We start from the raw sequence: 12,305 nt of genomic DNA, 5'->3' as shown, positions 1-12,305 counted from the left end.
AGAATTTTTAACAAAATAAGAAATCTGGTTAATGTTAAAATGGACACCGCATTTTCTACTATCATCTCAACCCTGGGCTTTGACCTAAAGGGAAAAGTGAGGTAAAGTCGCTCAGTCGTGTCCGACTCTTTGCAACCCCATAGACTGTAGCCTACCAGGCTCCTCCGTCCATGGGGTTTTCCAGGCAAGAGTACTGGAGTGGGGTGCCATTGCCTTCTCCAGAGGATCTTCCTGACCCAGGAATCGAACCCGGGTCTCCTGCATTGTAGGCAGACGCTTTACCGTCTGAGCCACCAGGGAAGCCTTTGACCTAATGTTATGTTTAAAAGAGTGATATAAAACTCCAGTCTTTTCAAATCTCCTAGGCTGGTGCCCACTGTAAGATCAAGTGGTTATTATGACCTTTACTTGGGTAAATATAGGCAACTTATTTACCCAGGCAAAGGTCTCTAAAATGGAAGTCTCTAAAATGGTGTGTTTTAAGTAAGTCTTAGGCTGTTGCCTGTGAGGAAGGAATTTGCTTTTTGGCTTGTGTTAGAAATTGCAGTTCTCTGATGGCTTTCTGTGATTAGCACTTGTTGGATGCTTCAAGTGTTTCTTATGGGGAAGATGTAATTGGGCCTCCTCTGTTTTGCATCTTCAAATGTATTTTGAATGGCCACCTGAGAAAACGTTTAGCAGAAACACTTGTTAATGGATTTTTTTCTTATCCTGGGTTTACTTCTAATGCAACAATAATCACATATATTTCCAAAGTGCTTTTCAACCCCACATACTGCAAAGCCTTTTACAAACTAAATGCAGTAATGAAATCACCTGTCCCATCAAAACTATGCAGCTCTCCCTGGTGCAGAGTAAGGGCAGCAGGAAGGGAAAGGAGTAATTCAGAGAGGATTCCAGGATAAGACTGGACTTGGGGGGAGGAGGGGCAGGGGCATGGAATTGTTTCTGTTGGAATGCTGACAGCCTGGCCTCTAAGCTGAATGCAAATAAGTACTCCAGGAATGAACTACGCTTTCTACTCTGGGCCTGAGTTCATGCTCTACTCCCATTCTCTTCTGTCCCACATTCCTGGAGAACCTTTGCCAATCAAGCCAGGAGACAATTTCAGTTACAGAGAAGAGTACAAATTGGGCTGAAGAAAAATCAGGGGAATTAGTTGCTTCGAATAAAAACATAAATATTATTTCCTTGTATTCCTCTTCCTCTCTTGATTACCAAAACATAAAATAATATTGTTTTTAAAATGTTGTAAAAGTGAATCACATACTGTGCACTCTGTGTCAGTTTCTTTTACTGTGTTTACTTAATTGTGTTTGAGATTCATCTAGCCTTTGGATATAGTGGTAGTTCATTTACTTATACTTGGCAATAGCATTATATTGGGTAAATATACTACAATTTATTTTACACACACACATACACACACCCTCTTTGTTCACCTAAGGGTGTATGTGAAGTATAATGGCATTTAAGTTATATATGTCAACTTAAAAAAAAAGCACAATGTGAGAGTTGCAAGTTAAGTTTTATTTTGGTAAAATGAAGACTTACAGCCTGGGAGTCAGCATTTCAGATAGCTCTGAGAAACTACTTCAAAGAGGCAGGAGGGAAAGTCAGTATATATGCTTTTAGTGAAGGGAGAGTACATGCAATCAAGCACAGATTTGTTTTTTGTTCACGGGAGATTTCTGCCAGTTGTAAGAACAGTCATCACTATAAAGGATTTTAGTGCTTTTCTAGATATGAGAAGATATAAGAATTGGACTCATAAAATGGACTCCTGAAAATGTCTAACTATCTGAAGACCTGTTCTTCCAGTTCCCCACCCACCTCCTGAGCACGACAGAGTGCCTCACTTCTGCTCTTTACCCTGAACTCCTTTTAGGAGGTGTTGAAAATCAGCAGCCTCAGCAGGCACATGATTTAATCCTTGTAGCAGTAGACCGGAGAAGGCAATGGCACCCCACTCCAGTACTCTTGCCTGGAAAATCCCATGGATGGAGGAGCCTGGTAGGCTGCAATCCATGGGGTCGCTAAGAGTCTGATACGATTGAACGACTTCACTTTCACTTTTCACTTTCATGCATTGGAGAAGGAAATGGCAACCCACTCCAGTGTTCTTGCCTGGAGAATCCCAGGGATGGGAGAGCCTGGTGGGCTGCTGTCTGTGGGGTCGCACAGAGTCGGACACGACTGAAGCGACTTAGCAAAGCAGAGAGCAGAGACTATACAGTCCATGGAATTCTCCAGGCCAGAATACTGGAGTGGGTAGCCTTTCCCTTCTCAAGGCAATTTTCTCAGGGATTGAACCCAGGTCTCCCACATTGCAGGTGGATTCTTTACCAGCTTGAGCCAGAAGGGAGAGGTAGATGGCAAGCACCAATTTGTAGATGACAAATACATAAAACAAATTTTAATGCTAACTTAAAGAGGATAAAGTTAACTCTATGCCAATTTTTTAAATGGATGTGGTAGATAGCAGAATATATATAAAATTGGGTACTTCATAATCAGATTGGACAGGGAATTCTATCAAAAAGGATTTGCTTTTCATGTTTGACTTGATGATGTACAAGGGAAAATGCAGAGGAGTTAGGTTGCCAACAGGTGAAAATTCAATAGTGTGTGTATTTCTTCATAGCTACTTCATGAAAACTGTCCCTTATTTTTTCCTGTACACCTTACCTGAATATGCAAGGTGTGTAGGATGTCTAATATATGTTAAAAATAGCAATATCTCACAAATAGGAAAATAACATTCCAAGTAACTATTTGCCTTGGGAACAAAGCAGTAAATAAGATACTAATTTATTACAGATATGCTTCAAAAAACACATTGAAACTACCAACTAAATAGTAACAACATTTGACTGAGAAATGTCAGCATACCTAAAATTTAATTATATCCTGATGAATAGTCAAGGTTTATTTTCAGTGAAGAAGCATATTTTTTTCAATTCAAAAAAACTTTCTGTGATGCAATTTAAAGAAGTTTTGTTTTATTTTTCTACACTGCTACACTGCCACCACTTGTAAATTTGACTCCTGTGGTTTGTTGTCTTCTGATGCTTCTTTGGGTTAAGCCTGTGTTCATTTGGTCAGGAAAATGGATGTGCTGAGTTTTGTTGTTGTGTAGTTGCTCAGTCATGTCTGACTCTTTGTAACCCCATGGACAGTAGCCCGCCAGGCTCCTCTGTCCATGGAATCTCCAGGCAAGAATACTGGAGTGGGTTGCCATTTCCTTCTCCAGGGGATCTTTCTGACCCAGGGATCAAATCTGTGTCTCTTGCATTGCCGGTGGGTTCTTTTCCCCACTGAGCTACTTGGGAAATTCTCATGCTGAGTTGTATGTTGGCTAATAAAATGAAAAGATGAACCAGGTGTACAGCCATTTTTGAACAAAATTTCTAATGTAAATAAATACACATATTAAAAAAGTATAAATTGTAAGGGTATAGCAATGGATTATCACTAAACACGTCTGTGCAACTACATTTGAAATTGAGAAATATATAATCACTAGCCCCTGGAAGCTGCTCTCTCGCCCACCGCCCTGAGTCATTCCCTTTCCTGTTCCTTTCCTGATTGCCAATAATACGAATTAATATGGCCTGTTTTTAAAATTTTATAAAAATAGAGTTGTGCACTTTTTATTATTTTTAATCAGCTTTCATATTTTGAATGGTGTTGTAGTTAATCATGTACACTGGTGAATGGAGTATGTTGTATGAATACACCACAATTTACTTACCTCTTCTACTATTAATGAATATTCAGGTTGTTTCTAGGGTTTTTTGCTATTACAAATATTGGTACTGTGACCATTTCTTATGCTGGTCTTTGGATATATACATAGCTGCATTTCTCTTGGTTCTAGAACTCAGAATCATTGCACCTAGATATTTTTATCAATTTAAATATTAATTGACACTGCTAAGCAGTTTCCCATTTTAATTGTACCAATTCAGACTTTCACCTCCACCCACTCCAGTACTCTTGCCTGGAAAATCCCATGGACGGAGGAGCCTTGTAGGCTGCAGTCCATGGGGTCGCAGAGTCGGACACGACTGAGTGACTTCACTTTTACTTTTCCCTTTCATGAATTGGAGAAGGAAATGGCAACCCGATCCAGTTTTCTTGCCTGGAGAATCCTAGGGATGGCAGAGCCTGGTGGGCTGCTGTCTATGGGGTCGTACAGAGTCGGACACGACTGAAGTGACGTAGCAGCAGCAGCAGCAGACTTTCATCAGCGGTGTATCAGATTTCCCTTTGTTCTCCATCCTTACAAACACTTGGTTTTGTGGGTCTTTTTAGTTCTAGCCATTTTGACTGAGGAGTAGAATCTCATTATAGCTTTATTTGCATTTCTAAGTTATTAATGAGATTTCACCTTTTCATATATTCATTGGAAATGTGGATATTGAGAATGATAAATTTTCATGTATTTAACTTCGGTGACTGGAATAAATTTTACTTTAGTCTTTAATCAGCACTCCCCTATGCTTCTGACCATGTGGACATAGACAAATGAAAATGTTACCAATTCTTATTCTTATCTAGCCATCATGTAGGTGTATGAAAAGCAGTGCCAGTAACCTCAGTAACTGGCTAAACCACAGCCACATACTCAAATTATTACTTGCCCAAATAGTCCCTCCCCTTATGATAAGTACTATTGTTGTTCAGTCACTCAGTCATGTCTGACTCTTTGCAACCCCATGGACTGCAGAACGCTAGGCTTCCCTGTCCTTCACTATCTCCTGGAGTTTACTCAAAATCAGGTCCATTGAGTCAATGATGTTATCCAATCATCTTATCCACTGTTGCCCCCTTTTCGTCCTGCCTTCAATCTTGCACAGCATCCAGGTGTTTTCCGATGAGTCAGCTCTTTGCATCAGGTAGCCAAAGTATTGGAGTTTCAGCTTCAGCATCAGTCCTTCCAGTGAACATTCAGGATTGATCTCCTTTAGGATGGGCTGGTTGGATCTCCTTGCTGTCTGGCAGACTCTCAAGAGTCTTCTCCCGCACACAATTCAAAAGCATCAATTCCTTGGTGCTCAGCCTTCTTTATGGTCCAACTCTCACATCCGTACATGACTTACTGGAAAAACTGTAGCTTTGACTACATGGACCTTTGTTGGCAAAGTGATGTCTCTGCTTTTTAATATGCTGTCTATGTTTGTCATAGCTTTTCTTCCAAGGGGCAAGCGTCTTTTAATTTCATGGTTGTAGTCACTGTCCACAGTAATTTTGGAGCCCAATAAAATAAAATCTGACATTGCATCCATTTTTTTTCCCCATCTATTTGCCATAAAGTGGAAGGAAAGTTATGACCAACCTAGACAGCGTATTAAAAAGTGGAGATGTTACTTTGCCAACAAAGGTCCATCTAGTCAAGGCTATGGTTTTTCCAGTGGTCATGTATGGATGTGAGAGTTGGACTATAAAGAAAGCTGAGCACTGAAGAATTGATGCTTTTGAACTGTGGTGTTGGAGAAGACTCTTGAGAGTCCCTTGGACTGCAAGGAGTTCCAACCAGTCCATCCTAAAGGAGATCAGTCCTGGGTGTTCATTGGAAGGACTAATGCTGAAGCTGAAACTCCAATACTTTGGCCACCTGATGTGAAGAGCTGACTCATTGGAAAAGACCCCGATGCTGGGAAAGATTGAGGGCGGGAGGAGAAGGGGATGACAGAGGATGAGATGGTTGGATGGCATCACCGACTTGATGGACATGGGTGGGTGAATTCCAGGAGTTGGTGATGGACAGGGAGGCCTGGTGTGGTGCGGTTCATGGGGTTGCAAAGAGTTGGACACGACTGAGAGACTGAACTGAACTGATAGGACTTCATGATCTTAGTTTTTCAAATGTTGAGTTTTAAGCCAGCCTTTTAACTCTCCTCTTTCACCCTCATTAAGAGGCTCTTTAGTTCCTCTTCACTTTCTGCCGTTAGAGTGGTATCATCTGTATATCTGAGGTTGGTTGATATTTCTCCTGGCAGTCTTGATTCCAGCTTGTGCTTCTTCCAGCCTGGCATTTCGCATGGTATATTCTGCATATAAGTTAAATAAACAGAGTGACAATCAATATACAGCCTTGACATACTCCTTTCCTGATTTAGAACTAGTCCATTGTTCCATGTCTGGTTCTAACTCTTGCTTCTTGACCTGCATACAGGTTTCTCAGGAGGCAGGGAATGTGGTCTGGTATTTCCATCTCTTGAAGAATTTTCCACAGTTTTTTGTGATCCACACAGTCAAAGGCTTTAGCATAGTCAATGAAGCAGAGTAGATGTTTTTCTGGAATTCTCTTGCTTTCTCTATGATCCAGTGGATGTTGGCAATTTGATAAGTACTATAAAGAAAAATAAATTTGCTGCTGAAGAAAATAAATAGTGATAAAGTTGGGGGAGAATGGCTTTTTTTTTTTTTTTTCTAGGAAAGGTCTCTGTAAGGAGATGTTATTTGACCGATAACCTTAAATGTAGTGAGGGGATTAAACAAGTGTAAACTGATTAATTTGGATTGTACTCTGAGTGATAGGATGAGTTTGGAACATTATGATTAAGAGAGTATATGATGAGACTCCTGTTTTTAAAAGATAACTCAGGATAGTGGATGAAGAAAGACCTCAGGAGATAAAAGTGAAAATAAAGAGACCACTGGGAAGGAAAGACTGGTGAGTGATGATGGCTGCTTGACATGGGTTGTAGTAGTGCAGGCAGTGAAGAGGGACCAAGGTCAGGACACATGATGCAGGTCAATTCCAAGTACTCGCTGAAGGTTGGGTTAATGGGAGTTACTGAGGATGCCTTTTGTGTTTAAAGCCTGAGCATTTGAGTGACTGGGATTTTCAGTTACTGACATGTAGAAAACTGAGAGAAGAGAAAATCTGGAATGGGAGGGAAACTAAAGAGTTCTCTTTTGGAAATGTTAGACTTGGGAAATCTACCAGACATGAAAGTGGAAATGTTAAGAAGGCTGTTGTATGTATAAGTCTAGAGCATTGGTGAGAGGTCAGGGCTAACATGTGGGAATGATATGGGAATCATTTGAAATTAACATCACGGAATTTGATGAAAAGACTTCTGAGTGATTCACCATAGAAAAGTGGGGAGGAGAGGAGATGACTTTAAATGTTGGGACACTCCAATATTTAGGTGTTTGAAGCAGGAGACTACAGCAAAGGAAACTAAAATGCAGTGTTTCATCACACTGGAAGAAAACAGGAGTGTTTTCTTGGAAACCAGCTGAAGAACATATTTGTAAAGGGAGGGAACAAGCAGTTGTGTTCATTGCTGAAAGGTCAAGTAAGATGAGACTGAAAGTTGAACATGGTGTTTGGCAAGATGGAGCTTCTTGGTGACTTCTGCAAGAGTGGTTTCAGTGTAGTGATGAGATCAGATCCATCTTGGAGTGGGCTGGGGAGAGACTGTGAGGAAGCATAGCCAAGCATAGACACTTCTTTCATGAAGTTTTGACATAGAAAGAGGCAGAGAGATAAGGTAATAGCTAGAAGAGTTCATGGGGTCCATGTACTTTTTGAAATGGAAGAAACAAGAAGATATTTGTGTGCTGATGAAAATGATTCAGTGTAGATAATAATTCCAGGAAAGATAATGAAGGGAAACAAAATATAGATTAAAAAAAAAAAACACCGAATTAACAAGGTTAGCTCAACTGTGGTGGACACTAGCCAAAAGGAAATGATACATAAAACTTTCACTGTCTAAAACTAAGAAAATACTTTTTCCTGCCCCTCAGAAACATTATTTCCCAAAATATAAATCATGGATCTTGTGTTTTCTTAATGGCCACGTTTGTACATGTATATAAAAGAACAAAACATTTAGACATTTGTGATCAAGAGATTCTATCCCTGGTCTAAACATTTACTCACATTGTCCATAGCTTATTTTCTCAGTATTTATCCATAAAGCCAAAGATTTTTCTAAGTGGTGGGATCACTATAAAGAACATTCCATCAAACAAACTAGTGAAAGAAAGGCATTTCAACTGGCATTTCAGTGTCACCCCAACTTCTTCACAAAACAACCGTGTCACTAGCTAGCCCAGCAGTTTAAACAGTTGTGAAAGTTTACTAAAATTCTTTCCTTGTTGCTTTTTGCAGAGACATGCTAGAAGGAATTAGTGTGTATGTGTCCTCTTTATCTTCCTCTTGCTTTTGCCGTCTTTTATGTTTATGCATAGAATAGGAGATGTGTTTTCAGAGATTGTTGAATTCTTTCATCAGCATGTTTCCTACATTTTCTGGGCTCTGTTGGGAAGTTAGGAAAGGAGCAATGTAAGCAATGGACCTATTTCTTATTCTACAAATAAAGACAATTAATAAGTTTAATCCTGTGCAAATATGAAGAAGAAAAAGTATACGAAACAAAGTGGTTTTTCTCAGCATTGAATTCAGCGTATATGATTAGACCCTCTTTTCAAATATCCATCAGTAAACATCAGCTATCTAGACACAGTTTTTTAGCAAAATAGTTTTGCTGAATGTTTGTATTTCTTGCAATTTTCCCCTTATAATTTATCTTATTCTCTATGTGTTTGGTGTAATTAATACAGGTCTTGTACTTTACATTTTTAAACACTCTTTGTACTGTGCAGTACTAAGTTTCAAAGCCTTTCAATCCAGCGTCTGATTTGAACTTGTCTGTGACACATGCATGGCAACTTTTGCTTTACAAACTAGGAAACTGAGGCTGGGGTGGAAGAAGTGACAGCCAGCAAGCAAGCTGAGTGTGAAACCCGAGTGCTCTGCTGTCCACCTTATGGGCTTTCCATCACGCCGTAACATTCCCTAGTCCCCTTTGCTTCCTCTGTAAGCTGAACACAATTTCTGAATGTCAGACTTGATGTTCCCGTTTGCAACTGCTGGGCTAGCTTTGAAGGATGATCTTAAAATGTTATTTCTTTGTAAACTTTAAGGAATTAAAAATTGAGTTTCCTTTAATTTCGCTGTAAGTATCCCTTTCAATAATTTGTTTAAAAATATATATGGATGATGGATGTAAACTGGATTTACTGTGGTGGTCATCTGGCAGTATATACAAATATCAAATCGTTATGTTTTGCACCTGCAACGAATATCATGTTATGTGTTGATTCTTTCCCTCCCTCCCTCTTTTTCTGTGTGTGTGTGTGTGTGTGTGTGTATGAGTGATGTTTAGTATGGACCAGGTATTGTTTGAACTTCTGGATACAGCATGGAGAAAAAGACAGAATCCTGTCTCTCATGGACTGTGCAGTCCAATTGCAGAGCTTTTTCCAGTGTACAGTGAGTTATCAAATTCTTCTGGGATCAGTTGAAGAGAGATTTTTGCCAGTGTCTTATTTTGGAAAGTTGTTTGTATTATATTCTCGAGGTTGTTGAATTGACTTTGTCAGTGGTTCAGGTAAAGCCCTTTCATCAATTCTCTAAAAGAGTATACAGTTGCAGCAATTGGAACATGGCATCACTGGTCATCTTCATAGTTGACCAGGTTGCTTCTTATGAAAGGCATGGATAGTGTTGTGGTCCATGCATGGGTTGGAAAAGAATTTCCAGACATGAGACAGAATGAGAGGGAAATAAAGTTTATTAGAGTGGGAGATGCTGTTAGAACAGCAGGCCAGCTCAGGGGAGAACCGACATTGAACAGGGGTCCTTAGTCCACTTTTATAGCCAGGGTACCAGGAATGGGATAGGGGTCTTGCGGGTCATTTGCTGATTGGATGAGGCATGTATACTGGGTGGGGAGAAGAGTAAGGCAAATACCTTCTCCCTATAGGGTTGGAGGGGAGACAGGTTATACTGGTCAGAAGGACCTGAAATTCATTAATAATAACAACATTGGGGATGGGATGGAAGGTTGATAAGGGTCTGGTGTTTCTGTTCCTATATTCCAAGACTCTCCTTGGTTTCATCAGCTCTTTCGTCCTGGGGCCACCACAGATAGTATTGCTCTTGAAACACTTGAACACCAGGATGTTGAAGGGCTTTAAAGAAGCCATGTGAAAACCATTTCTATTTAAAGATTGAACTAAAGCAAAATATGATGCTTACAAAATATTGCCTAAAAATATGTAATATTTATTGTCAGGTTTGTGATGAAGGCTTCAAAAGAAACATTTCATCAAATTCTTGGAAGAAAGCTCGATCATTATTATTGACTTTAAAATTACAAAACTGAGCCTTAGAGACATTAGTTTATCTGTGAAGTGGCAGAGCTAGAATGTGAGTCTAGGAGGTCTAATTCCTTAGCTTTTGCTTTAACCACTATGTTATATGGACCTACCTTGGAAATTTTATACGTTTGGTTCCAGAGGATTGCAATAAAGTGAATCTCTCAAGTAGAGAGTCATGTGAATTTTTTGGTTTTCCAGTGCCTTAAAACTTATGTTTACATTATATTGGAGTCCGTTGAGTGTGCAATAGCATTATGTATAAAAATGTGCATAGTTTAACAAACTTAACTGCTAAAATATGCTAACCATCATCTATGCCTTCAGCAAGTCCTAGTAGAAACATTAAAGATCACTGATCACAGATGACCATAACAAATATACTAATCATGTAAAAATCTGAAATATTGTGAGGATTGCCAAAGTGCAACACCGAGACACAAAGTGAGCAAATACTCTTTGAAAAATAGAGCTGAAAAACTTGCTTGATGGAGGGCTGCCATAAACCTTCAAACTGTAAAATATGCAGTATCTGTGAAAAAATACAGTACCTGTGTTGTCAAGCAAAGTGCAATAAAATCTGGCCTGCTTGTACTCCTAGGGAAAGACACCTGAACCTTGTATGATAGGGTTGATGAAGGTTAGTGATGCACGGTAGGTTTGATTTCCCTAAGACAGTTGGAGAGTTAAGAAAGCACAAGCTCCATTCGTGTATGGCAGAATTCTGCCTCCTTCTGTTTATACAATTGTGTTAATAATATCCCTCCAGGCAGTTCAGGAAATATTCTAAAAGATGGTTGCCATCCACTGGAAAGCTCCAAAGACTAAAAACAGCTCCACCTTTTGAAATTCCAATCTCTTTATTTCAAAAAGATTTTTGATGGGTTGGGAGGGATTGGGGGCAGGAGGAAAAGGGGACGACAGAGGATGAGATGGCTGGATGGCATCACTCACTTGATGGATGTGGGTTTGGGTGAACTCCGGGAGTTGGTGATGGACAGGGAGGCCTGGCGTGCTGAGATTCATGGGGTCGCAAAGAGTCAGACATGACTCAGTGACTGAACTGAACTGAACTGAACTGAACTCTCTGTGGAAGTTTTTATAATTACCTGTGGATGTGGCCCTTGCTTTCATTTCATGATGGACTAGTTAGCAATAGTCAAATCCGACCTCTAGTACTTTGTTGTTTTTTCTCCCCAGCTTGTTAGGACAGGGTCAAGCTCTGATTTTGCCTTTCCAGGCTTTCACTTTGGAAGTTGATTTAAAATCTTACAAAAATTCTTGTAAGCTTTCTTTATATCCCTTCATATAATCCATTGATGAATACAGTGAACTCTCATGTTTTTTTATGGGAAAGAATGGGCAAGTTTGGCTTCAGTGAGTTGTATAAGGCACTTTTTTTTACATAATCTCATTCTTGTTTTTGGCCTTTACTATCTTCTGAATGAAGATTAACTGGCTTTCAATGATACAGTATCTAATTAATACCTATAAAAGGACACTTTCTCATAGATGGTCAGCCATGTTTAAAAATGCTTCATAAATCATGGAGAGAAAAGCTTGCTGTGTTTGGAGGTCTTGAGCAAAAGTTTAGTGTGGTTTCTGTTTGTTGAGAACTTGTTCAAGATTAAGGTAAAGTGAAAGCCGCTCAGTCATGTCCAACATTTTGTGACCCCATGGACTATACAGTCCATAGAATTCTCCTGGCCAGAATACTCAAGTGAGTAGCCTTTCCCTTCTCCAGGGGATCCTCCTGACCCAGGAATCGAACTGGGGTCTCCTGCATTGCAGGTGGATTCTTTATCAACTGCCCTATTCAAGGTAAACTGGGTGGAAGATAAGTACAAATTTGAAAGATTTAAATGAAATGATTAACCAACTTTGTTATGTTTCTCTAAACTCAATAAAGAGGGAATATATATAGATACCTATATAGAAGGATTTTTTCTCCTTATGCTTATAAAGCATGTATAACATTTGATTATGTTCTTGTCCTGTGAAGATTCTTAACATTTTCTTCCCAAAATAGAAGACTCTGACCAAAACCAAAATATTAGATTTCAGTGGCCCAACAAAATAATAAAAACCCACTTAAAATTTGGAAAAATTTTTTTCTAAAT

The 12,305-nt window shown here is 39.4% G+C and overlaps 1 non-coding gene across 1 annotated transcript; it reads right to left on the bottom strand.

Annotated features, from left to right (window-relative positions):
* Window positions 1-227: 227 nt before the first annotated feature.
* TRNAC-ACA (transfer RNA cysteine (anticodon ACA)) lies at window positions 228-300 on the bottom strand. Its single transcript has one exon. It is a non-coding gene; the product is annotated as a tRNA-Cys (tRNA).
* Between the last annotated feature and the right edge of the window lie 12,005 nt (window positions 301-12,305).

Source organism: Bos taurus, chromosome 7, assembly GCF_002263795.3.
Source record: "Bos taurus isolate L1 Dominette 01449 registration number 42190680 breed Hereford chromosome 7, ARS-UCD2.0, whole genome shotgun sequence".
In the NCBI taxonomy this organism is placed as follows: Eukaryota; Metazoa; Chordata; class Mammalia; order Artiodactyla; family Bovidae; genus Bos; species Bos taurus.
Note: the sequence above shows the minus strand (reverse complement) of the source record. Positions and strands in the feature narration are given on the sequence as shown.